Source organism: Melospiza melodia, chromosome 5 (genome assembly GCF_035770615.1).
Source record: "Melospiza melodia melodia isolate bMelMel2 chromosome 5, bMelMel2.pri, whole genome shotgun sequence".
In the NCBI taxonomy this organism is placed as follows: domain Eukaryota; kingdom Metazoa; phylum Chordata; class Aves; order Passeriformes; family Passerellidae; genus Melospiza; species Melospiza melodia.
In genome coordinates, this window is record NC_086198.1 from 77,759,403 (window position 1) to 77,783,982 (window position 24,580).

A 24,580-nucleotide genomic window follows, 5' to 3' on the forward strand; every position below is an offset into this window, starting at 1 on the left:
TGGACAATGGTGTCTGCAAGCTACGGACAAAAGGTGTCAGGGCAAATCTCTCCTCAAACCCACTAATATTGTTCTGCAACAGGGCTGTGAAACCAGCCCCCTAAATCAATGCTCCTTTTGTGGCCAGACTGTGGTGTAACACATCAAATCCAGGCTGGGAGTATTTTCTGTTAATTGAAACAACATTTGCCAATACACCTACATCTGTCCCAGGGGGAAAATGAAGGGCAAGTGCCAGCTCTACCAGCCAGCATCTTTGCCTGGATTTTTTTCCTCAACTCCTTTATTTCATTTATTCTACCTTCTGTTGGCAGCCACAGAGCAAAGCTGCAGTGCAAACATGGATTTTTTGTGAAAGTATTAAATGTGATCAATCCTAAACAATACCAACCCCAGGATTTCCAGTCTCATCAGACTGGCACTGCCAGGTTTAGATTGGATATTAGGAAAAAAATTATTCACTGAAACAGGGATAGGCATGAGAGCAGGCTTCTCACAGAAATGACAGAAACACCATTCCTGGAAGTGTTCAAAAAATGTGCAGATGTGGCACTGGGAACATGATTTAGGGGTGGACTAGACAGTGCTGGGTTCATGGTTGGACTCAATGATCTTAAAAGTTTTTTCCAACCGAGACAATTCTATGAATTATTATAAAGCCTGGATGTGCAAGAGCAGTGCAGAAGAAGCATTTCAAGCTCCCCTTCTGTGAAGGGCTCTGTGGTGTTTGGTGACATGGCACCAGTTTGAAACACCTGTAACTGGAGATATATTCCATGTGCTTGTGTGCATGAGTATGTGTGCACTGCATGCATTAAGTCTTCTTTCTGAAGCTCCTCAGATAATTGCAGAAAATATGAAATTTTGCAGGCCTTGATGAATCAAAACTTCTGATTTTTTCCCCCTGTTTTAAAGCACAGGTTTTGGGTTTGCAATTTATAGTTTCACATTAAGATAGCCATGAACTATTTGGGCTGTTTTTCCTGACTAAAGCCATTTATATACAGCTCTCCACTTCAAATCTTCCTCCCCTAACAAATGGTGCTCCTGAACAGGCATGGGCTACCAGATCAGACAGTTGAAAACTGTGGACTTTAGCAGTGCCTTGCATAGAAAATCCCACTTGATTTAAGTGCTTACAGTTGCCTAGTCATAACTGTTAGCATAAGAGAAGTTACTTCAAACTAACCCTCTCTTTAAAGGAAGATGCCCTTATTAAGGCATTTGGAAGCCAGCACAGTCTTTTCCGTCCTCTCTCAGATTTTACACAGCTGAATCCTGACCTACATTACGTCACCTAACCTTGAATTTGATGTAGAGCAGGGTGAAAGTTGGCTTATGGCCTGGGTTATAAACAAGGAAGGCCCGAGAGCATTTCCCCCCTCAGACCTGGGCTGATGTCACCCTATTGTGTGTGTGTTACTCATGTCAGAGACTTCTGCAGAGAAATGTGCTGCCCAAGAAGACTGGAAGGCAAAATGTACCAGCCACTGAACCTGTCCTTTTGCTGGAGAGTGCAAACAAATGGAGAGACCATTATCACTACCAGTACCACAGGGAAATCTATACTCAGGGCAGAATTTTCTCCTCCTCTTGGATTCCCGTATTATTAAAAAAAAAACCAAAACAATCAACACAATCTTTAGCAGTAGAACAACTTTGTATATTCCAGACCAAGTTCAGTCCACATACAATATACTTCTCTTAACAGATGCCAGAATTTGGTTGTATCTGGAATAATGATGAGATGTGACTTATTCTTCAGTGGCAAAACAACTGTGAACTAAAATAACCAAGTAACTTTGTGAAGTTTTCTTCACTCTTTCTGAGATGGTAAATACACCACAGAGGAGGCCAGGGCATGGTCCTGCAAAGCTCCAGTTTTCCTGGAAATGCCCAAACACAAGAGGCTAATGGGTGATGTGCCACCAGAAGTGGATGAGAAAGCATTTATCACAAATTTTGCTAGAAATTCATGGCAAATGCTTCAGGCATCACCAAGAGGATGCCGTGGCAATGTCCATGCTGGGGAATTATCTGACCCATTGACTTCTCTCTCTGGAAATAGGTGAGAGGTTTGCAGGAATAGAATGGAAAACTCAATGTGGAGAAACTCCCAATCTCTCCCAGGTTTTCAGAATAGCACTGGTAAAGACTTAGATGAATATTAGATGTTAGGAAGAAATTCTTTACTCAGTGTGGTGAAGCACCAGAACAAATTGCCCAGAGAAGCAAAGCTACCCCATCTCTGGAAGTGTTCAAGGTCAGGTTGGACAAGGCCCTGAGCAACCTGGTCTGGTGAAAGGTGCCCACAGCAGAGGGAGTGTGAACCAGGCGATCTTTAAGGTCCCTTCACACCCAAATCCTTCTGTGATTCTATGATTCTAAGAAGGATATGGAGAGACCATTATCACTATCATCACCACAGGGAAATCTATACTCAGTGCAGAATTTCTTCTTCCTCTTGGATTCTTGTATTATTAAATAAAACCCCAAAACAATCAACATAATCTTTATCAGATTCTAAGAAGGATATGGACTAAAACCAAAATATAACCAAGCAAAAACATTTATGCCCCAATCCAGCAAAGTTACTAATTTCTAATTTCATTTCTGAAGAAGGCTTTCCCAGCAATCACAGCTGTACCTGCATCCTCAGAGCCTGTGACACTGGGGGCTGTGCCCTACGACCCCAGTGTGGGGCAGAAGAAAAATGCCTCATCTGAAGAGCAAAATGAGGCTGCTGCCAGCCCAGTGCCTTTTCTCTCTAAGCTGTGCTGAGCCTTTTGAGTTCCTCAGAAGCAGTCCCACCACTCACGGTCCCTGACCCAGGTCCTCCCAGTTTGGACATTCCCACCACAGGAGGCCTCTGTGCATTAGTGCAGAATACTGCACTTTGGCAAACAGAGCACCACATCTTTTTCATCATTATTCACTATGAAAAATGTGCTTTGGCAAAGGCATCTCCTTTATTTCTGTGAAACCCAACTGAAGAAACAAAAGATAAATGAGCCTGTCTAATACTGCAGCACAGTTTAGAAATAAGGTCCAGTCTACCCCCTGATGCAAGAGTGCACCATTTTTAAACCTTGGCTAGAGATGCTATATTGTCAAATACATACACACAGGGGTCAGTAGAGTTCAGTCTGATTTTTTTTCCCCTCTTTAGCCACTATTTACATTGCTGCTCAAAAAATTTACTGCTTTATGCTCAAATTATATTTACATTTGTGCATAGAATTTCAGCATGGGCAGGGGAGGAGAGCGTATTTTCTTCATTGCCAGCTGTTGATGGTTTTTCAAAATGCTTATTTCTCAGAAAATTTCCACAAACTTTCCATTTTGATCAAGGGACACTTATCTCAAACCACTTAGAAATTGACAGGACTGCACAGAGGGTCACTCTGACCACATAAGGATATTTAGCCAGGAAAAATGAGGGGAAGGATTATGACTCTGTCTTTGGTACTCCACACTTGCCAGCCACTGTACAATGTGTCCCTCATAGTATTTACATTCCTGAAAATAAAGGCAGTTTAAGAAGTGTTTTAAGCAATTTGTTGGAATCTAGTAAAAGAAAAATCATTTAACAGATTGACTGCAGTAATTCTTATTTATTTATCTCCCATTTTATTATTTTGCACAATTGTGAATGTTGATGCTGAGATAGAAACAGGACTTTATAGGCACTGCCAGTAGTTCAAAGATGAAAAGGCCTCTCGAGGCCTTTTGTTATCAAATTCCACTTACCCTCCCTGCTGTAACTTTCATCACAGCTGAAGAGATGGTGCCAAAATCTGACTTCACCTTGGAAAGTGCCAGGAGACACCACTGGCGTTGCAACAGAAGAAAGAGAGGGGGGAAGAGACAAACTCCAATGCTGACTGTGGCCTGGGAGAGGGGGAAATGGCTGAGGGAGAAAGAAAATGGCTTGGTGCTGCTTCCCAAACCTTCCCTGAAGTTGCTAGGCAGGTGGGGGAGATGAGGCCAGACCCATGCTTTCCAAGAATTGCTTTTCAGACAGTTTCCCTGCCAAATGGGGAAAATGAAGAGTTCCCACCAATTGACTGCAAAGTCTGCCCTCGTTTTTCCACCAGCTCCTTCCTCTTGTCCAAAGCAGATGAGAAAATCCAGCCCAAGAGCAGCTGAGCAGGCAGCACTCTGCCACTTCCCTGAGCATCTCAGAAATGGAAAAATCTGATTTTCCTTTGCCTTGTTTTCTAACCAGTGTCTCTCCAGTGATTATGTGTTTCTGTCTGAAGAACGAGCTTTTGGGGTCAGGCACCACTCTGCCATATGTTTGAAAAGTGTGTAAGGAATGAGAACCCCCAAATCTCTATTTGCATGCTTCAATAGTGATGTTAAAAACAATATCTTCACGATCAGAGCCAACATCTTCAGGACTGACAAGAAAGTTTTGTTGTGTCCAGTCTTGGTACAAACAGGGGACATTTAAGACAGTCTGTTTTCCAAGTTCAGATGTTCACTATCTTAAGTTCAGTCTCTTCTTGCTCTTCACTTAGGTTTTGATCAAAATGGAACATCTCAGATTGCTTATCATTTTTGAATATCATGCCTCATTGTGTTTGTTCCTCAGTTTTTCCTGGTTGTGCAATGGAAATAAGGCTGCTTACTCCACTGTGATTTCTCAAAGCACTTTTAGTGACTCCAGAAAAAGCCATTTGTGTGCTAAAACTTTATTAATATTGTGAAATGATGAATGATCAGCATGTGCCAGCAGTTAGCACATAAAATTGTGTCCTTGGACCCCTTTTTACTTGAAAGGTCTGTCATGTTAAAGGTGAGGTAAACTCAAGAGAGCAATAGTTATTGAATAACCCATATATGAAGACTCTTATTTGGTAAAAAGAAAGATGTTTTAGGCTAATCCACCAACAGAAGATCCTGGTAATTAGGAATAAAATGTCCACACATGGAGTTACTCAGGGACAGTTATTTCAGGAACAACTACTGCTTCAGGGTTATTCTGGAACAGCTTTGCGTCTACAGCAGGGGGAAGCCCCTGAGTAATGTGAGACACCACAGCACAGAGCATCCAGAAAACAGCTATCTTTCAGGCACAAAGCCAGGACTGAACACTGTGTTCCGTTTCATTAAAGCTTTTCTTCTTTTCTATTGAAAAATTATGGGCAATTTCGCAAGAAGTTTTCTGCTTCTATTTTGGATCCTGTAAGAATGGAGATAGAAAAAGTGGGCAGCTCTCCTGGTGTCCTTCAGAGGGGGTCAGGAGCAGATACCCAGAGATGAAGCCTGAGGCAGGTAAGCATGACACCTCCTCTGGCACTTTCCTGAAGCTCACGATCTCCTGCTCTCCTCAAGACTTTTTTCCATCTGTATGTTTACTAGCTCATGAAGAAATTGTCCTTTGGACCTCTGTCTAAACACTTTTGAATAAGTTTATACTTTTGCCATAACACCTCGTGGTGGTGAGAACTGCATTTGAGGCATCACTTCAGTTGATGTCCGCTGCTTCATAGGTGGTGGAGACTGGGCGAAATGCCTGGATCTCTCCTCAAGTCACTCAGGTGGACAACACCTTTCTCATTACATTCACTGGGAATTGGATCGTGGTCTAAAGCTGATCACAGGTTCCCTCAGGCACTACAGGAAAACCTCTGCCTTGTATCCTCAAGTCTTCAAGCTTCAGGACTCAGCTGGAAATGGAATCAGTTTTCCTCTGGCCTACACTTACTTGTAATCATTGGGAATCTTCTACTGCACTTTACAGCAAGCTCTTACCTGCCAACAGCACTTTCCCCACTGAGTGCATGGAATTAGCCATACAATTTGTCAGGGAAGAAAAATAACAGTAAGACATATTTGGTGTCTAAAATGAGTTTATATTCCACACTCTCCTTCTTCTCCCTTCTGCAAAATTCATGTGCTACTTCGTATTTCAGTACCTGACAGACTGGGCTGGTTCAAGCCAGTACCCAGAGAGAGAGACAAACACCTTTTGTTTGGTGCTTATCTTCTTCACTCCTGCCCTCCCTCCACCCCTCTCTCTTGCTCGAGATAAGTTCACAGCTAATCATGAGAGATGTCAGATAAACTTACTGTGAGTTGAAATCCTGCAAGGCTGAAAGGAGCACTGTTGTTCCTTTCTCAAGCAGGTATTGTATTTATACAGTCAAGCGAACAGGAGATGTAAAAAAGATTACTCCCTCAAAACTTGGCTGGTGAACTGTTCAGAGAAAGATAAATTATATTTAATTTTTTTTTCTCTTGATGTAGAGCCAGCAACATGCCACCGGTGCAAAGCAGTTACTATAATCTTCTTCCCTGCTCTTGCAAATGCTTCAGGTTTTGGTCTGGAGCATCCAGGCATCCCCAGTACCTCAGCTGCCTACCACAGAGCCTCTGAGAGTGACCTGTGGGATGGGGATGGCCATCCTGGCAGACTTATCCTGACTTATCTTAAATAAATGGGTGCCCAACTTTAACCATGATATAGTAACTCACTTCTACACCACTCTGAGAATGAAATCTATCCCAGTATTTTCCTTAACTTCTCCTAGGGACATGAAACAGTTAAAGATATGCTGCTAATGTTTTACTCATCAGTGCCTCTATAAACAGTCCCCCTCCACTGTAATGGATGAGTTTTGATATTATTGTTTGGTGTACAACAATGATCTCTAGTTAATTAGTAATACATGTTTTTTCCCCCACCTGTTTGTTCAGTTTCCCTGAACAGTGAGGAATGATTTAAAGCAGAGACAACAAGAAGAAAGACAGCCTTGCTTTCGTGGGAACCCGTGGGTCTTCCAGCTGCAATTTTGTGTTTGTAATGAATAGTGACAGGGTGTTATTACACCTAAGTCCTCCCTGTACCAGCCAGTGCACACAGGAACACAGACAAGGGCTGTGACTCAGACCCACGTGGTCAATGAGCACAACTGCGTGGGAAAAGCAGAAATGCCAGGGGACAGGTTAAACTCAGCTCAGATTTGCTGGCATTTGCTCCAGCTTTGCTGCACTCCCAGTGCAGTGCCCAGCTCCATGGCTTTGCATGTGGCCTGGCCATTTCAGGGCAGCCCTGTCTGCCCTTCAGCAGCCACTTTGCAATGCCCAGTCCCTGTAAGCCTTACTGGAGACAGAGTAGGTTCTCCCAGCCATAAAATGATGCCAAGTCTCTACTCAGCTGCAGACACAGATTCAGACCCTTGCTGATTTTTAACTGTCCTTATCTCAGTACTTCTCCAAGTGTTGGAAAAAGCTCCAGGCTGTTCTTCTCCAAGGGTAGATGGAGCTACTGCCCAGCCAAATACCATCCCCAGCCTGCATTACCAGGCTTCCCTGAGATCAAAGTGAACAGCAGGACTGAAAATACAAATATGGTCGTATTAAGCAATGTGAAGAAAGACTGCTGAGATCAAATCTAGTCCTGTAGTGAGCACGAAGCCTGCGCCATTCAGGGGTTGTGGGATTTCACACAGGTACTCCACTTACTGCTGGCTGCTGCTCCATATCTCCAGCAGGGCTGGAGCTGAAACCAGTCTGTGAGCAGAGGCTGTGCGGGCTGAGCACAGAGTGACTTCCTTAGGAGCTACACCCTGATGCTCTGAAATCAGCAATTTCAACTTGGACCAGCCATCCATAATAACCACTGTATAGGTGCATCCTGGAGTCACCCTGCTACATAATTTTATTTAGGATGTGGTTCCAAAGCTAAGTGAGAGAGGAGGGTGGAAAAGTGATGTCTAATTTTGGTCCTTCTGGGAAATACCCTCTCAGTACACAGACTTGCTATTCCCAGCTGATAGGGTGAGCTTCTGGGACAAAATACTCAGATTGAGTTGGAATATGGAATATGCTCAAGTAATTACTTGAAAATTATCTTTAGCAGTCGTTTCCTGTTAGGTGCTCTGCATGGAGGCTCTCAGCACCCTGAAGGGAGAAAATCCCCTCTTGTCTCTGGGTGTACCCCCCATCAGCTGATGCTAGCCTAAACCTGCCCCTAGATTTCAATGCCAACATGTTTCCCACCAAGCATTACTCATTAAAATCTCATCCCTTCTCTTTTTGACCACACTTGAGACACAGAGCTAACAGACAGAAAAGGATCCTATTTATAACACATAGTGTCGTATGGTTAATTTAAAAATGGCATTTGTCAGCAAAAGCAGTAATTTTTTCAAGATGCTCACACAGGGCTCATGAACAAATAACCCCCAAAATTACAGGCCTATAAACCTCGCTTTGACTCAAGTAACTTGACAATGTTCACTGCAGAACTATTTGGGGATGGCTATTTAAACACAGCAAGCAGTTCATTATCATTTGTGTTTTCCTGCTAAGCTTTCACTCTTTTGTTCAACCCACTTCAGCCCCCGATTGAGACATTCACAAACCTGCCAGGTCACTCCTGCTTATCTTTCCCATGACACCCCCTGTCTCCCAACGAGCCCAGGGCCATGTCAGTGCATTTCCACATAAAGCAATTCTTCTGGCTGAGCGGAGGCATTTCCCCCGCGCCTCCTTTCAGGGATGGCCGGCCCCGGTTTCAGCGCAGACAGTGTGACAGATGCAGGGTGCATTTCCCAAGCAGAAAAGAGGTGGAGGCTGCGGGATGAATGTTAAATGTACCATGCTCCCAACATAAAAACAGACCAAACATGCTGACGAGATTTATACCAACGCTTTACTTTCTCTGCTGGTCAAAGGTTCAGGCACTTATAATAGTTTCCCAAGGCACGTTGACTGTGACAGATTTTAAAGAAGAGACTCCTGAAGGAGTTCAAGGCGTAAATTGAATTACAGTATGCTTGGCCTGCGGTTGCTAGGGAGATCCCAGACCCGAGGAGAAAGTTCCTGGTGATTTTTCACTGTTGTTTGAAGGCTGTGAAATTAAGGCTTTGTGCGGTGCTCACCAAGACAAGGCTGTGCTTGGCGTTCACCATTGACATCAAGCTGGATTGGCCTGGAGGGGGCAAATTTTTATGAAACAGATATGACAAAGCAGCATTTTGATCAAGTCATCGCTCTCTTTTAAAAGGGCCACTCTCACTTTTATTCACACTGGGTGATGGACATTCCTATTTAAACACTTTCAGCTGCAGAGGCCTGAAGCTCAGAGCAGGATCCCAGGCTGCCCTGAGCTCTGGGAAGGTTAGGGAGTGGGATCAGGGCTTCAGGGCTAATCCCATTACCTCTGGCATGGGTGGAAGCGAATTCCCAGCATTGAATACACCAAACTTTAAGAGAATCCATGTCTGGCACTGTGTTTTGCAGCCTGTGTCTATTTTCAGCTCATTTCATGGGCTTGAGCTTTTGCAGGATTCAGGAGGAATGAATTTTAGCTCTTTGAGGTTACACAGGCAGGGCAGAGCCCTCAGAGAAGACAAGGATTTTTTTTCCAGGAGAGCTGGAGGCCAAAAGCTTGTGCAGAGCCACCTGCAATGCCATGAACACTCTCTTCTGCTTGCACTCAGCCACTCATGACCATCACCTGTGCTTAGACAAGTTTTCCATGGCCTGGAAAGCCACAGAAAGCATTATCAAAGGTCAGCTTTGGCAGCTTTGGTTGCGCCTGCAGAGCAGGTGCTGAAGAAAAGTCAGGGGTAAACAAGTGAGAGGCTGAGATCCCAGGGCCACTCCCAGCAAGCCCAAATGTCCTGGGCTCAGCAGGACATCCTGAAGATTTCTCAGCTCTATATGCAAAGCTGAATGCTGTCAAATCATGGATGCAAGATTCTTTCCTGTGACCCTCTCAAAAGGTAACAAAGAGGAAAGGACAAAATGGAACAGGAGACTTGCAGAGCTGAGCCTGCTGCTCCTTCTCTCATGGCAGGGATGCTGTTTGGGAGAAGGACTGACTGTCCATAGATTCACACTTGTCCTTCCCCTTTCCTTCCAAGGCAGCTTTGTGTCTCCTCATGGCCCTGCACTGTTCCTAGAGCCAAGAGAGCCTTTCCCAGCTGTGGAACACCAAGAGCCTTTTCCTTGGAGAGGAGTCACTTTAGCTGGGAAAGAGTGCCTGCTTAGGGTAAGGTGATGCCACCCAGGGCCACACCTGGATGGCCTGGTAAGGCAGCACTGTGAAACCATCAGACTAGTTGTAATGTCAGATGACTTTGCCCAGCTTAAGCAGCCCAGTCAGCATAGCAGGTAGCAGCTACAAATACTGGGAAAAGAGTTAGGATGAAAATTAAACAGCAGAATTAAAGTAAATGAGGGATAATTTTAATAAATCCGTCTGGAAAGTTTATTTGTTTCAGTTTCCCCTAAATCGCTTTGTCTCCATCCCCTTACCCCATCCCAGAGGGACTGATGCTGCCCCTTAGCTAACAACCATTTGGCATGTTCTTGGTATTTGAAGCCCAGCTGGACTTGTCTTCATTTTATAAAATAGTGGGGGAACTTTACAAACACAAAACCCCTCCCAGACTGAATCCCTCTACTTCTTTTGTGCTTGCTATGCACAAAATGTCATCTCTGTTTGCAGAGAGGAGCTGAGTCAGTTAAGTATGGATGGGGAGAGCTTATGTTCACTCCAGCACTGTTTGCTCTGAAACATTATGAAATGCAGATTAATGTCTTAGCACAAGAAAGTTCAGATGAGATCCTGTGATTATGCCTTCTCAAAAAAAAAAAAAAAAAATAAAATTAAAAAACAAATAAAAAACACACTGAACAAAAAATCAAAGAAGGACTCTAGTATGAGAGGGAAAACCCTTCCCTCCCCCAACAATCCCACATTTTGGGAAGTCGAACCTGCAGTAGAAGGAAGAAGGCTTAGTGGAACTGAAGGCAGCGGACAGAGATCTTTCTCTGGATAAATCACAGCGGCACGCAGGGTAGCTGCCTCCTGAACACACTCAGGGAAGGCAGAGTTTGGGTTTCACTGAGGTCCTGGCTTGCCAGCACCCTCAGCCCTGCCATGTTCCTTGTTGCAGTCATTAGCAACTCCAACAGGATGCAATAGACAGAATAAACCAGGCATTGTTCTTGACCAAAAATCCAGACTCTCCTGCAGAAGTCACCCCTTGGAACTTGCTGAGGCAAAAGCAGGTGAGTGTGTTCAAATACTGCTTTTGAAAAAATACTTCAGCAGGTCTTCCAGAGAAATGCCCATTTCTGCCTTTCAAGATGCTTCAGGGAAGGTATAGGTTGGATATTAGGAAATTTTTTTTACCAAAAGAATAATAAAGTACTGGAATGGTCTTCCCAGGGAGATGGTAGAATCACCATCTCTGGATGTGTTTAAAAAAAGACTGGACTTGGTGCTATAGTCTGATTGAGATGTTAGAGCATAGGTTGGACTCAATGATCTTAGAGGTTTCTTCCAACCTCATTATTCTATGATTCTGTGAAATGTAGAGAGTTCTTACCAGGATAGATTGATAATGGGAATTTCACCAGCAAATCCATAATCACCATTTTATTTTTTCATCTTTCCATGGCTGTATGCCTTCCTCTGGCTGCAATGTCTCTATCAGCACCAAATCCTATTGAGATGTCTTACACTGCCTCTGAGTTTGCTCCTGAGCCAAGCCTCGTCAGCACTGGTTCCATGTTATCTGCTGCAGATCTCAAAAGTAAGGGTACTTTAAGACCTGTGAGTGGTTAAAACTTTATTGTGGAAGCATACAAAATGATGTTTTTTAGGCAAGTACATATACATACATATTTATATTTATCTCCCTATGTGTGTATGTTTAAAATTTAAATAATTGAAAATGTTTTGCTTCTTTTTGTTTCTAATCAAAAACCCAGAAAAATGCAGTGAATTTTTCAGGGAAAGTCCTTCCCCAGTCTAACATCTCCACTAATGAGCAGTTCCCAGGCACAGCAGATTCCTCACCTCCAGTGGAGGAAGGCAGCACAGGCAGAGGACAAAGGCAGTGTTGGGGTCTCTAGCTGGTCACTGTGACTCCGAGAAATGTTAAAAAGTCTCTTTTCCCCACCTGGCAGTCAAAAAAGGATTCAGAGCTCTTAATTTCTCAGTCTCAGGGTTGTTTATTGTTTCTAATCTATAAAATACTTTCTCCTGTCCTGCTGAGTTCAGCTCAGCAGGACAGACAGAGGCACTGGAGCAGTGCTGTGTCTTTGTACTAAAAACTACATGTACAATATTTACAATTACTTTCCAATACCTATCACCTGTATTAGACTGTAAGCTGCTACTCTAAACCACCATCACAGCAGAAGATGGAGGCCAAGAAGAAGAAGGAGAAAGGCTGGACATGCCCAGATCCCTCCATCTTGCCCCCTGAACCCCCATTCTAGAAACCCCAAAATCTACTTTTCCACCCTGTGATAAATTCACTGTCATTCTACTTAAACTGTTGTGGCTTGCAGATCTTCATATAAGGTTGGTAACTTGTTCCATGGGTCATAATCAAACCCACAGGCATCTTGGGCTCTGTGCCAGGGTCTCTGAGCCCCCTGGCAGGGGTCTTGGCTGCTCAGGGCAGCCAGAGGGATGTCCTGGGTCCTGACAAGGCAGGAGCTGCAGTGTGTGGCCAAGAGCCTCCCTGGCACCTCAGGCCCCAGGCCATGCTCACTGTCAGGGCAAGACTTTTCCTGTGATTGTCACACACTGCTCCAGACACCGTGACCTGCCCTGGTTGCTGCTCCGGTAATATCAACTCCTTGGAGGTGAAATGCTGCCCACCTGGCTGCTGCAATCCTCCAGCAAACCTCTGCTTTTGGCCTCCCCCTTGCACAGGTGGAGAGGGATCCCGTTACCTGCCTCTGGGAACGGCTTGTGGCAGAGGGTCTCAGTGGTGCAACACTTTTATCTCTGTTCCATTAATTTCTAATCTGTCCCTTTCCACCCTCTGCTCCCCCTCCCCCCAGTGTAACCCTGGATAGAGAAACAGCTGCAAATACAGAAGGGATGTGCTCCTGTCTCTTAAAAGACAACTTCTCATTCAGTTTCTCTTTTAGTTGAGGTGCTGTTGGCAAGTGAGACAGATGCCACTTATTTGTGTTTTCTGATCCAAGGCATGCTGGGGAAAAAGGAATCACTTCCACTCATTCCCACACACACTGGACAAGTGGCAATACCTACAGCTTCATCTTTTTACACACTCCTTAACTCCCATCATTTCTTTTTCCAAATCACTGAGCTAGTCCATGAAAAAAAATAAAGAATACTATACAATGCTCCAGGGTTTCTATATTTTTCCTTTGGGCATCTTTATCTAGAATTTAAAAGCCATTATTAAGTAATGTTTTCATTTTATTTTATGTTTTAAAATAATGAAGGCTAATAAAATTGATTTCCAAAACCATTCAGTTTTAAATGTAATAAATCAAGCTGTAGAGATACTGTGTGTGCACGTCTGCATATGCCAAATGCAGCTCAAATGAATACATTGATGTTTTACACTATTATAAAATGTGGTTTTATATTTTTTTTAATGCCAGCTTGATTAATTGGTCCCCTAACTGAACATTCAGGCTGCTACTGTGACGAAATGCTTTGTGGGTTGACTGGGCGATGGATTATTGTAAAGAGCTGAATAATTAACTCTATTGGGAGTCTTATATCAGGCACTGGGGCTCCAACCAAGCCATGATGACTTGCTGTTAGAAATGAACCAAATGCCAGGGGGTAAATTCATACCTGGTGTAATCCACTACTCAGCCCGCTGGAGTTACTGCAGGAAGGGGTTTTACTTGTGCCTTATGTTTTCACTTGCAGGGTGCAAAGGTTAAGGCTGTCAGGCCAGGCTGTTTGAAAGCTTAATGAGTAAGTATTATCACTGTTTGCAGAGTCATTCTTCAAATGTTTTCAACATAAAACAGTTTATTAAATGTCTGGCAGACTTTCACTGAGAAATGCCAAGATGTGAATTCTCCCCTTCCTCACTGTTATTTTAATACTTAGCACCTCTGCAAGCAAGGGTAGAGAAAGAGAAGGAAATCCCCAAAATAAATAAAGCCAGATATGCAAAATGCAGCTGCTTACAACTCCAGGAGGGATCCAGGCCCCATCATGGAGGTTTGGGAAGGGCTGTGTGGACCAGGAGTCAGTCAGTGTCACCAGCCTGGAAGGGTCACACAGGCTCCACAATAAGGCACCTCCCTACTTCAGATAACCACTGTGAGCTCTGCAGTGGGTCATTCTCCTTCCCATTACCTTTCCTGGCATTTCCCTGATGTATTTCAAGCTTAAGGACAGCTCTGGCCTGTGTAATGCATTGCCTGGCCCACCACCTTGAGCTGATGGCACCAATGAAACCAGCCTTGTCCCCACCAAAGGATGGGGCTGCTGCATTCTGTACCTGGCGTTGCCAAAAAGGCCTTCACAATGATTTCTAATACTCTGAGATGCCAGCAACCTGAACTAAGTACTGGCCCCTCACTGGACAAAGAAAACAAATATTGTTTCCCAGCAACAAGCAATGATTTAAACTTTGAAGAGCTTGTGGAAGAGAATGGAGATGCCTCTGTATCTCTAAATGATTCCCAGGAGGAGAGGAATCCAAAAGACAGAACACTGTAATGAAGAACAGTGGGAAGAAATGAAAGAGACCTTGGAGAAGACTGAAATCTATTTCACAGGTGTTGTTTTATTGTGTTGGAGAAGCATTTCTCCTAAAAAAAGAAAAGACGGAATAGCACAGAGAGATTTAAAGTTTATGACTGCAGCAGAGTAAAGAACGTGGGCCAGAAACTACACCTAAGTTAAGGCATTGCTCCCAGTGCTGGGAACAAGAAGGGGAGAAAAAGGAGGTGGGATGGATACTTTGGATACCTTGTGCACGCTGTGGAGTGAAGCAACCTGTTCATAATCTCCTGCATGGAGGAGAGGGGCGTTAGTAGGTGATTCCTAGAGAAAATGAGACAGCAGCAATGCTGGGTGTCAGCAGGCAGGAGTGGACAGCCAGGCAGAGCAGAGAAGGCAGCAGGTACAGAACCCCCTCAGTGAGGATCCCACACAATAAAAAACAACCACATGAGACGGAGATTGGCTCTGTGTCTGCACCACTGTGTCCATGTCCTTCCTGTGGTGTCTCCAGTTCCCAGGATGAAAATCTCAACACAGAGATGCAAATAACTCTTCTGCTCAAGGAGATGAGGTTTCTCCCTAGATGAGGGGTGCAGAGTAGCCTCAGGGTTTTTTTCATTTGTAATATCTTTGACTTCATGAGGACATAATTCTCCAGGCTGAAGCTCAGCTCCCCAAGGCACTGCTGACATCTGACATGCTGCTGCGCGCTGCAAACTGCACCCAAGGATTGGCATTCCACTAGTGCAAGAATTTGGTCAGAACTCTGGCATTCAGACAATATGCTAACAAGCACCCTTCCTTTTTAAATGAGAAACATGAGATCAAAGGGTTTTTCCGTATATTGGTCCTCCAATGATTTTGTCAGGACTGCTCAGCAAAGAGGGCAAAGTGAGCGCCCCAGGGATTCTAAGATTTGTTTTTGCTTAAAAAAAAAAAAAAACAACAAACCACCAAAAACCCAAACCCTTTCAAAATTAAGAAAAAAGCTTCCAGACATAGGAAAGAAGTAATGTGGAACAACATGCATTTCCAGATTGTGATGCAGCTTTCACTTCTGTGTGGAGCACTGTGTGGCAGCTAGAGCCACACTTTGGAGTGAGTTCTCTTTAAAGGCAAGAGAATTTAAAGGGTGGAGACTTTAAAGGACCTCACTTGGGTGGGGGTCTTAATTTACAGTGTTTGTAGATTAAGACCCCCACCCAAAACTTTACATAATAGCTTGCTGCAGGAGATAAATAAAAATGTACAAGTGAAAGACTGGATGCTACAAGGAGAAGATGTCATTGCTGGGCTCATTGAGAACACAGAGAGTTGGAGCTTTGTAGTAACTTTGCTGGATGCATCTGAGACAGATAAAAGAAAGCAATGATTTCTCATCCAAAAGAGATGAGAAGAGGAAAAGATGTAAAGGGAGAGACACTTCATATTTCTCAGAAACATGAGTCATTAGGGAAATATCATCTTCCTCTGTGAGAATAAATTATTGTGCAGTAAACATATGCTACTGCTTGTTGTACTGGAAAAAATAGAAAGCATCTACTGCTTTTTGTGGTTATCAAGTTAAAATGGATAAGGAAAATGAATCATCTTCATAGCCACTCTTCCAGTTATGTCCTGAAAGCACAGATATCCATATGATGTTCTCAAAATGAAAGAGAAATTTAATTTAGAGGGATTATTTAATAATTCTGCCAATGCCCGAGCAGCAAGAAAGAATGAAGAAGGTAGGATATTTGATTACTTGTCTAGCCTGCACCATGCCAGATAGAATATTTTTCCCACAACAAGTCCCCAGGGTCAAAATCTATTGACTTACACTGATGTATGTACAGAGGAAGTCTGAGAGGTACATGGATTTTCTCCCAGATTGTGCATGTCCCATCCCTGGAAGTGTTCAAGGTTGGATGGGGCTCTGAGCATCACAATCTAAGGGGTGGTGTCCCTGCTCAGGGCAGGGAGACTGGAATTAGATGGTCTTTAAGGTCCCTTCCAACCCAAAACATTCTATGGCATGCACAGGGCTGATAAAGATCACAGGGCACTCTGAATCGCCATCAGGAATGCTGGGAGCCAAGAAAAACCTGGAGGTTTAGCACTTAAGGAGAGCACAGTGCAACTTCTTTTCCTTTCAGTGGATCCCACAGATGCACCTTACCTTGAACAGAGAGATTGTTCATTAAAATTTTCCTCAGATTGCAGAAAATACAATAATAATGTCTGTCCTTTCATTTTTTTTCTCTACGGGTTAAAATTTTGAGGGGAAAGAAGATATCTAGGGAGATTTATTTCAAATATTAGGGTAGGATGTTCACTTTAACTGAAAGACCCAAACCCCAAAATTATTGCAAATGTTGCCATTAGGAAGGGCATCTAATTCCTGAGGAGTTAAGCACAGACTGCTTGGGAAAATCTGGATTTCCTTGGCTATCAGACTGGTTATCTAAGCAGCATCCAGCCATCATTTAGTAACAACTCAGACACATGAAAGTTGATTGGTGTATATCACATTTTGCCTTCACAATATGCAAATATCTGATATGCAAATATCAAATAAGCATTCATATGTATACATACAAATTACTGTGAGTAACAAGCACAGATGTTTGACTTATAGATTCCCAGGTTGATATGATTATCTCATGTAAATGAACATAATTCAGAGTCTATTCCCCATCCCTAATGTGAAGATTTACATTTGGAGTCACTCTTGTGAAACCAGGGGACTTTCTCTTATTTACATTCCCTGTAGCCATGATCAGAATCTGCCCCACCCGTGGCACAGAGGAGAGAAAAATGAGATGCAAATCTCAGCTCATTTCACTGCTGTGTGGATGCAAGTGCCACATGCTCTGTTATGTGGAGTGAAAGTGCTCCAACATCATCCTGCCTTATCAGAGCTCCTACAAACGCGGGATTTATGAGCTGCACATTAAGGCCCATGATTTATGATCCTTTCTCTGCTCAGGTTTGCTGCTTTGCCCCAGGGACTGTATCTGTGTCCATAGGCACTTTCTAAGATTTCTGTGCACCACCTAAACAAAATGCCCTTTCATGAGGCCAAATACATCACATCAGGAAAGCAACTGTATTTCTTTCACAACCATTTAAGCTCCCTCAGCTCTCCGAGGCTCAGTAGCAGCTTCTGGAAAATACTTAGCCCTGTGTATAGCAGAGTGATAAATTAATATAGAAATGGTCTTTCAATTTAGAACTGCCCATGTTTCTGTCACTGGCCACAGGGCACCCTGACAGGAGCACAAGGCCTCTCTGTGTCACCATCCTAAATGCAAAGTAGGTAAACTCTGGTGCAGGCTCTTTTCCAGCTATGTAGCAGCTTTTTCCTTTTATTCACTCTTGAAGTGGCATTTTGATGCACTCAATATGTGTTCAGTGCAGTCCAGGAGAAAAAAAAAAATCAAGGAAATACCAACTCCCACAGGTTCTTCTGTTTTCATGCAATAGCACACTCTAAATGGACCAAAGAATTAATCAGCATCTGTAGGAGAACTGCACCTCACTCGAGTTTCCTTGGACAGAAATTAAATAGCTGGCAGAGAAAGGAACCTCTATCATATTTTCACCTACCACTATATGTAAAGTGGGATTTTATTGGCATGTGTGCTGCAGCTCAGACTGTTTCAACAAGGCAACTGGGAAATCAGCATTTTAACGTTAATAGCCATTACCACTGCTTTGAAATTGTATCTGTGTTCTGTGGGATGTGCCTGCCATAGCCAAAGATGGAAGGAACTCAGAAAAAAAATACATGCTCAGCACAAAAAAAGATAAGGATAAAGATGGGGGGTTTTTTCTGCCACTAAGCACTGATGCACCTTTTTGGTTGAAAGGGAGAAATAGAAATAAATTTATTCTAAAATATGATCATCTATCTGGGCACTAGCCCAGTTTTCCAGTGCCTTATATTTATAGCCTGACTTACAAGCTATTTGTGTCTTTTTCATTAAAAATGCCCCAGCTTCTAGGGGCCAAAACCTTGACTAATAAAAATTACAATGATGATAAAAAGTTAATGATGTGCTCATTTTATTTATAGATTGCACCCCCATTCCCCATCAGTTGTTCATTTTGGGCAGCATCCAGAATTGCACTCAGGGACCTAAAATGAAGCTAAAGAAGAGTTTCAGCTCCTGTTCTAAGAAGAACAATCCAAACCCAATAATCTGAAAGGATTTAGTTACTTTAATGGCCTTTATTTTTCTGATGAAAATATTCTTAAGCTGTTTTTTAAGGCAAAGGTGGGTCTAGAGATTGTGTTCTTCTATCTTCACTACCTGAGTGCTGTAACTAATAGTAGTAACAAAAAGGTGAGCAGAGGAGAAAGGACCAAATATCTCTCCATAGAAAACAGGGATCCTGCCACCTGCACTGAAATTATTTGAACTTGGTGCTTGCCCAAAGAAAAATTTCAGACTCTGAACTTTTATTTCACGTAGAGACAAAATGGTAGCCTTTAATTATGAGCTACTTCTGGATTAATGTTTTTTTTCCTTTCCATTAGCTCAGATATTCCCCCACCTACTCCCAGCAAACCTCCAGGCAGTAGAAATGCAGGGTTCACTCAATATCCCATGTTTTATCATTTCCAGGTGCCACAGCTCTAAATACCCAAATGCCTACATTTCCTCTTTAGAAATGCCTGCAGAAACAGGGACCTGGGAAGGTGAGGTCCAGCTCTGCTGCAGAAATCCCAGCCAGGTACAAGTTAGCCTGCACTGGTTTAATTTTAACAAATATATAAATAAGCTTTTCCTTCTCTGACAGACAGAAAGCTTTTGTTCTAGTCCAGCAAGGACAAGGAATTCCCACCATTGTTTCATGGTTCCCCCTTCTTTCTTCTTTTCAAGTCCATTTTTCAAAAAGTAATTTTGAAATGTTCTGGGAAATGTAGGGGGTAGTAGTGCTAATCTATCATCCTCTTCTGATAACATTTAATTAAAAACCACAGCTATTAGTCATCTGCTACCCCACCACCAGGGCTGACCTGACAATATCCTAACGCACTGGTGAAAGAAAAATGGAGAAGGTTCTTTTTCATTTTATTTTATTGTACCAGCAGGGGAGCACAACATATAATTTAAGGGAGGGCAAAGGCAGATTCTTCTGCCAGTTTCTCAGGAAGTTAATCCAGCATTTTTTTAAATGAGGGGTTTTTCTGCTGTTGTTTGTTAAATGTTGTTGGTAAAAAAAAAATAAATCCAAACTGGGAACAGCTACCATGGAAGAAAGCTCTTGTGTGACCAAAGCTGTCATCCTCCCAACAGAACATCTATAACCAATATTTTCAGCCTCTGCAAGGGTTAGACTTTTCCCTCAGTGGAATGGGAAGCCAGGAATTATCAGGTTTAATTGTAAGAGAGAATATTTCTGAGACCAAATTTTTAAGTTGCCCATGGACTGGTGACATCTAGACTCAGCTTGGCCCATCTGTCTCTTCTAATACTTGAAGATGCCTTTGCTGAACCAGAGTCAAATGGCTGATGATGGAAACAGCTGAATCCTTGAAGACAGGCTCAGTGGTCCCCTCCCCTCCTGGTGCTGGAGCTCCCCATTCCTGTCACCCATCCTGCTATCTGGGCCTAGCTTGAGGCTGCTATAAAAAGAAATTCTAGGTTTACCTTTCTCACACAATTGCCAGCCCAGCCCAGTGTTCAGCTTTCAAGAAGAAGCAAAAACAGCCAGCATAGCCTGGCCACAACCACACATCCCCTGGAAGAGTCTCCCTGCAATAGCTGGAATGGGAATGGGCAGCTACCTACAATTACTTTCATTATGAGTCAAGCTTGGTCTCAGGCTGCTCATTTGTAACCCATCATTAGGAGCAGATTTCACAGCCTGCACTGTCTGAGCCCTCAGCCCTTACAAAAATACAATGGAAGATCCTGACAGAGGCAAAGCCCTTGGTTCTCAAACACTGCACAAAGGTACCAGGCTGAAGTGTGAGGCTCACCTGTGCTTCCCAAATTGCCAGAGGAGCTTCATGAACAGCAGAACTTGGTTTCCAAAGTCTAGCCATCATACGACCAGTGCATGTAAATAAATGTGAGCTCTGAGCAATTCCAGCCTTTCCTTCTGTCTCAGGTGAGGATTCCCTGATGTGTTCTAAAATTGTGTTCCTGCTACCAATTTCTTCTCTGATGAGAAAATTATGAGGATCTTCTCTACAGAAACATAATTTTAAAGGAAACTTCTAATGATACCTTGATACCGTCACAAACATGTCAAGCATTGGCTGAAGCGGGCAAGAGGATTCAAAAGTTATTAGTGATTAAAAGGGATTCAAAGAGGTAAAAACAGATGAGTTAAATATTAAAAAAATCATCCACAGAAGGGGATGGTGGTGACACTGCAGGGTTTTCCAGGGAGCCAGGAAGAGTATAGATTTTTGTATTTCTATTTTGACCAAGTCTAAAATCACAGCAACAGACAGCTCAACTTGTGTGAGAGTCATTAACCCACAAACCAAAAAATGCCCTTCTTCCCTCTACTGATGCTGCTGAGAAAGGCAAGATTACAGCAAGAGCACACCATGTAAAGCTACCTCAGGAATGGGTCTCTGAGCTGGTGTCACACCTTTGGCTCCAGGGCAGACACACTGAAAAGGCTTTGGAGGCTCTGTGGGGTCTTGTCCAGCTCTTGGCATGAGGAGTGCAGGGCAAAGGCAATTCCTGCACTCAAGCACATCAAAATGGGGGCCTTGACTTTGCTTTGTCCCTTTAGGACTCCAAGCTCCTATGAAAACATTCCACCTGTGGCCCAAAGATTTTGTTTAAATGCAAAATCCTAAGATTTGAATGTTCAAATTGTTTTCCTGTGTAGAAAAAGACATAATCACACATCCAGCATTTTCAATTCGCAGTCTTCAGCACCATAAAGGTGCATCAAACCTTTATGGACATGAAGCAAAGGCTTAAAGTTCACAGATATCCTATTATGGCCACATAATTCTGGCAACATGTTGGTTTTCAGAGATACTTCATTATTATTTAACCAACTCCCAGTCTTAAATGGGAAAAAGGTGAAGAGATGTTCTGTGTTTATTTCTCTTCTTCATTTGTTAGAGTGTGTGGTTTGGTTTGGTTAAGAAAGTAGCTATAATGAGATGAGACCACAGACCACTGGTTAAAGAGCTAAGAATAATCATGCTAATGTTTTATTCATGTGGGAATGTTAATTCAGATGCAGCTGTAATTACAGTGCCATCATCATCTAGTGGCCTGGAAGCACAAATGTTCTTCCTGACATGTGGAATAATGGAAACCAACTCGGTACAAATGCTGCTAACCAATACCCAGACACAATCTACACTCATCTCATGGCCCCTGGGGTGCTCTTCCAAAAGGCATCAGTCACTGTCACTCACACAAACTGCTGAAGGCAGAGCTGCATTTTTCTCCATCTCCAGGCTTAAAACAGATCACACAGCATCCCAGGATGGAAAACAAATAAACAGGCAGCTAACCTCAAAGTCCTCAGTGACACCACAACAAATGTTGGGAGCAAAATTTGGATGTTGGGGAGGTTTCTTTGTGCCCACCTTTGCTTGGAGAGAGTGTGGTGCTGACAAGGATGCTGGGCAGCAGGAGCTGGGCTTTCACAGCTGTGTGCACTGTCCTGTGGGCAGCCCTGGCACATGGAATCCCTTCTGCTGGATGGCAGGGCTGGAATTTGGCTGCACCTGGTATAACCTCTCCTCCCTTGAGAGCAGCTCTGAGCAGCACAACAGGCAGGAGCTGCTTGGCATCATTCTTTCTCTGCAGCTGATTTTTCATAAATAGCAAGAAAGCAAGGAGCAGAAAATCCTCTATTGTTTGCCCCTGTCTTGGCATTAAACTGAGAATTAAATTAAATTTTACATTAGCCTTCAATATTTTGGAGGATGTACTTCTGCTTTCCTGAAGACCTGGCTTAAACTGTGGCTGAAATCGAGAAGATTCTGTGTAATGAAGAATGTACCAAACTCCAAAATCTCTGTGAAACTTCCTTTTCTCACTGGTGCTGCAAAAGCTCCTGACAACCATCAGCTTTCTGTCAGGTTTATTTTGTTATAAACCATTTTGAACCAAAACTTTTTAATTTCTACACATTTACACTCCGTGTCTTAAAAATGCGTGTAGATCATAGCATTTCTGGGAGTGATTTTCTTTTTACTCCATGTCCATGATTCAGTAAAAATTATTAAATTTTTCAACAAAACATACTCACAGTGTTTCAGGTGGGGAAGGTCCAAGTTTTAAATGTTGTGCATCACAAAATTTTGGAGCCAGGCAGAGAGGTCAGGTTTACACTGGAACAGCTTTCAAGAGCTGGTTGAGACCCATCTGCAATTAAAGCACTCCCAGCTGTTTGGAAAAACATATTTTCATTCTGCTAGAGATGTCAACATATCTAAATTACGCTCTGTATGTAATGGAAATAATAATCAAAATTCTAAAATAATAACAATAATCCCAAACCAGAATGTCATCTCAGGAGCATAAAAACAAACAAAACCACCCACAAAAAATGTCCTAAATACAAAAAAAAAAAAAAAGGATCTGAATTTCTGAAAGTAAAAACAGCATTTTGCAGCAATGGTAAGCCCCAAACAAATTTTTGTTAAAAATGCCACAATTCAGAAAACCTGAGGATGTTGTTTGAAATAGAGTTCCCCAAAGAAAAACTTGTATGCTCACAACACTCTCTAGTATTTCCTCCACAGGACACCAGCCTGGCGCTGCTCCGTGGTCCAGCAGGAACATTTTGATGAGAGGTGTTTCAGCCAGTTTGACGGGGTGTGCAAGGGAAGGGCTTCTCTGTGTATTGGCTGCTCCATTAGTATTTGCTGGTCACCTGCTGGGCCTGGAGACTTTGTTCTTTGGGTGGACAGGAAAGCCATGGTCATTTGGTTGTCACTGCAGATTTTGTGCCTAACAGTTGCAGTGTTTAATTGTCTTAATTTCTCAGGAGTAGAGAGCCAATACTCAATGCATCCAGTCAAAGGAAATAATTATTATAGCTCTTGTCAGTCACAGGGTGTGTCAAATAGGAGCTACGGCTCTCATGGCTCTCCTAAAACTGGTGTTGAGGAGGGGGAGGCAGCAGCTCTGGTCTTTACTGCAAATTAACCACAATGGAGAGCCTCTGAAACAGGCAAAAGATATTATATAACAGGAGGATGTTTAGCTGGGGCCTTGCTATGCAAAGGCAAACATTTTGACTGAATTCTTTCATATGTGCATTCAATAAATTATAATCAGTGTGTTACATTTTTTGGCACAACAAAACTTCTAATTGTGCTTTAAGTTTTGTTTAGATGGAGAACATAGTCCTTCCTTAGAGGCTTCCAGGAGACCCTGAGATGTTCAGTTCTCCTTTCCTTTAGCACTGCTGCCCTCACGTCTCTGTTGAAGGGCATACACCTCCTTCCCCACATTGCCTTGATCAATACACTGACTCTCTTTCAAAACAGCCTTCCCTACTTTGAGGAAACTCTGATTTCTATTAGAAGACCCCAAAGTGTTAAGGAGAATCATACCCCTGGTTATTTCACAGAATCTGAGAACAGTCTGAGTTGGAACAGGCCCAGAAGGATCACCAACACCACCCCAAGAGTGCAAAGAGATGCAGAAAGTGAGGGATGGCTTGGGGTAGCCATTTCTGAAGGTAAGCCAGAAGGCAGCCCAGGCAAGGGAAATACAGCTCTGCCTGGGCAGACAAACTCTCATCCATAGCCTAAATATTACCCAGATTTAATGTTTTCTGATTCTTTTGGCAGGTGGGTTGACTGTTCTGATATTTTGAAGGAAGACATGCATGTGAGATCTTGGACCTGATGGTGAGTGCTACACTGTGATCACACTGCGCTAAAACCCAAAAGAAAGGTTCATCTCACCTGCCATCATGGGGAATTAACACTGTCAGGGCAGCTTGAGGGTGAAGAACAGCTCACAAGAGGCACTTGAATGTGAAGTACATCTAGTTTTGAGGAAAAGCAGTAGCTTCTGTTAGCCTGATATTGGGGACAGCCCATCTGGCATGCAGCATGGTTGGTCAGTGGAGGGGGAAGTGGTCAGGGCACAGCATGGCTTGATA

The 24,580-nt window shown here is 43.1% G+C and overlaps 1 long non-coding RNA gene across 1 annotated transcript in view; it reads left to right on the forward strand.

Annotated features, from left to right (window-relative positions):
* LOC134419158 (uncharacterized) overlaps positions 1–24,098 on the forward strand; it is a 40,328-nt gene extending 16,230 nt beyond the window's left edge. The window contains exons 2-3 of the long non-coding RNA XR_010027985.1: positions 13,676–13,723; positions 24,041–24,098. This is a non-coding gene — a long non-coding RNA (uncharacterized LOC134419158). The remainder of the gene's footprint in view (positions 1–13,675; positions 13,724–24,040) is intronic.
* Positions 24,099–24,580: the final 482 nt, after the last annotated feature.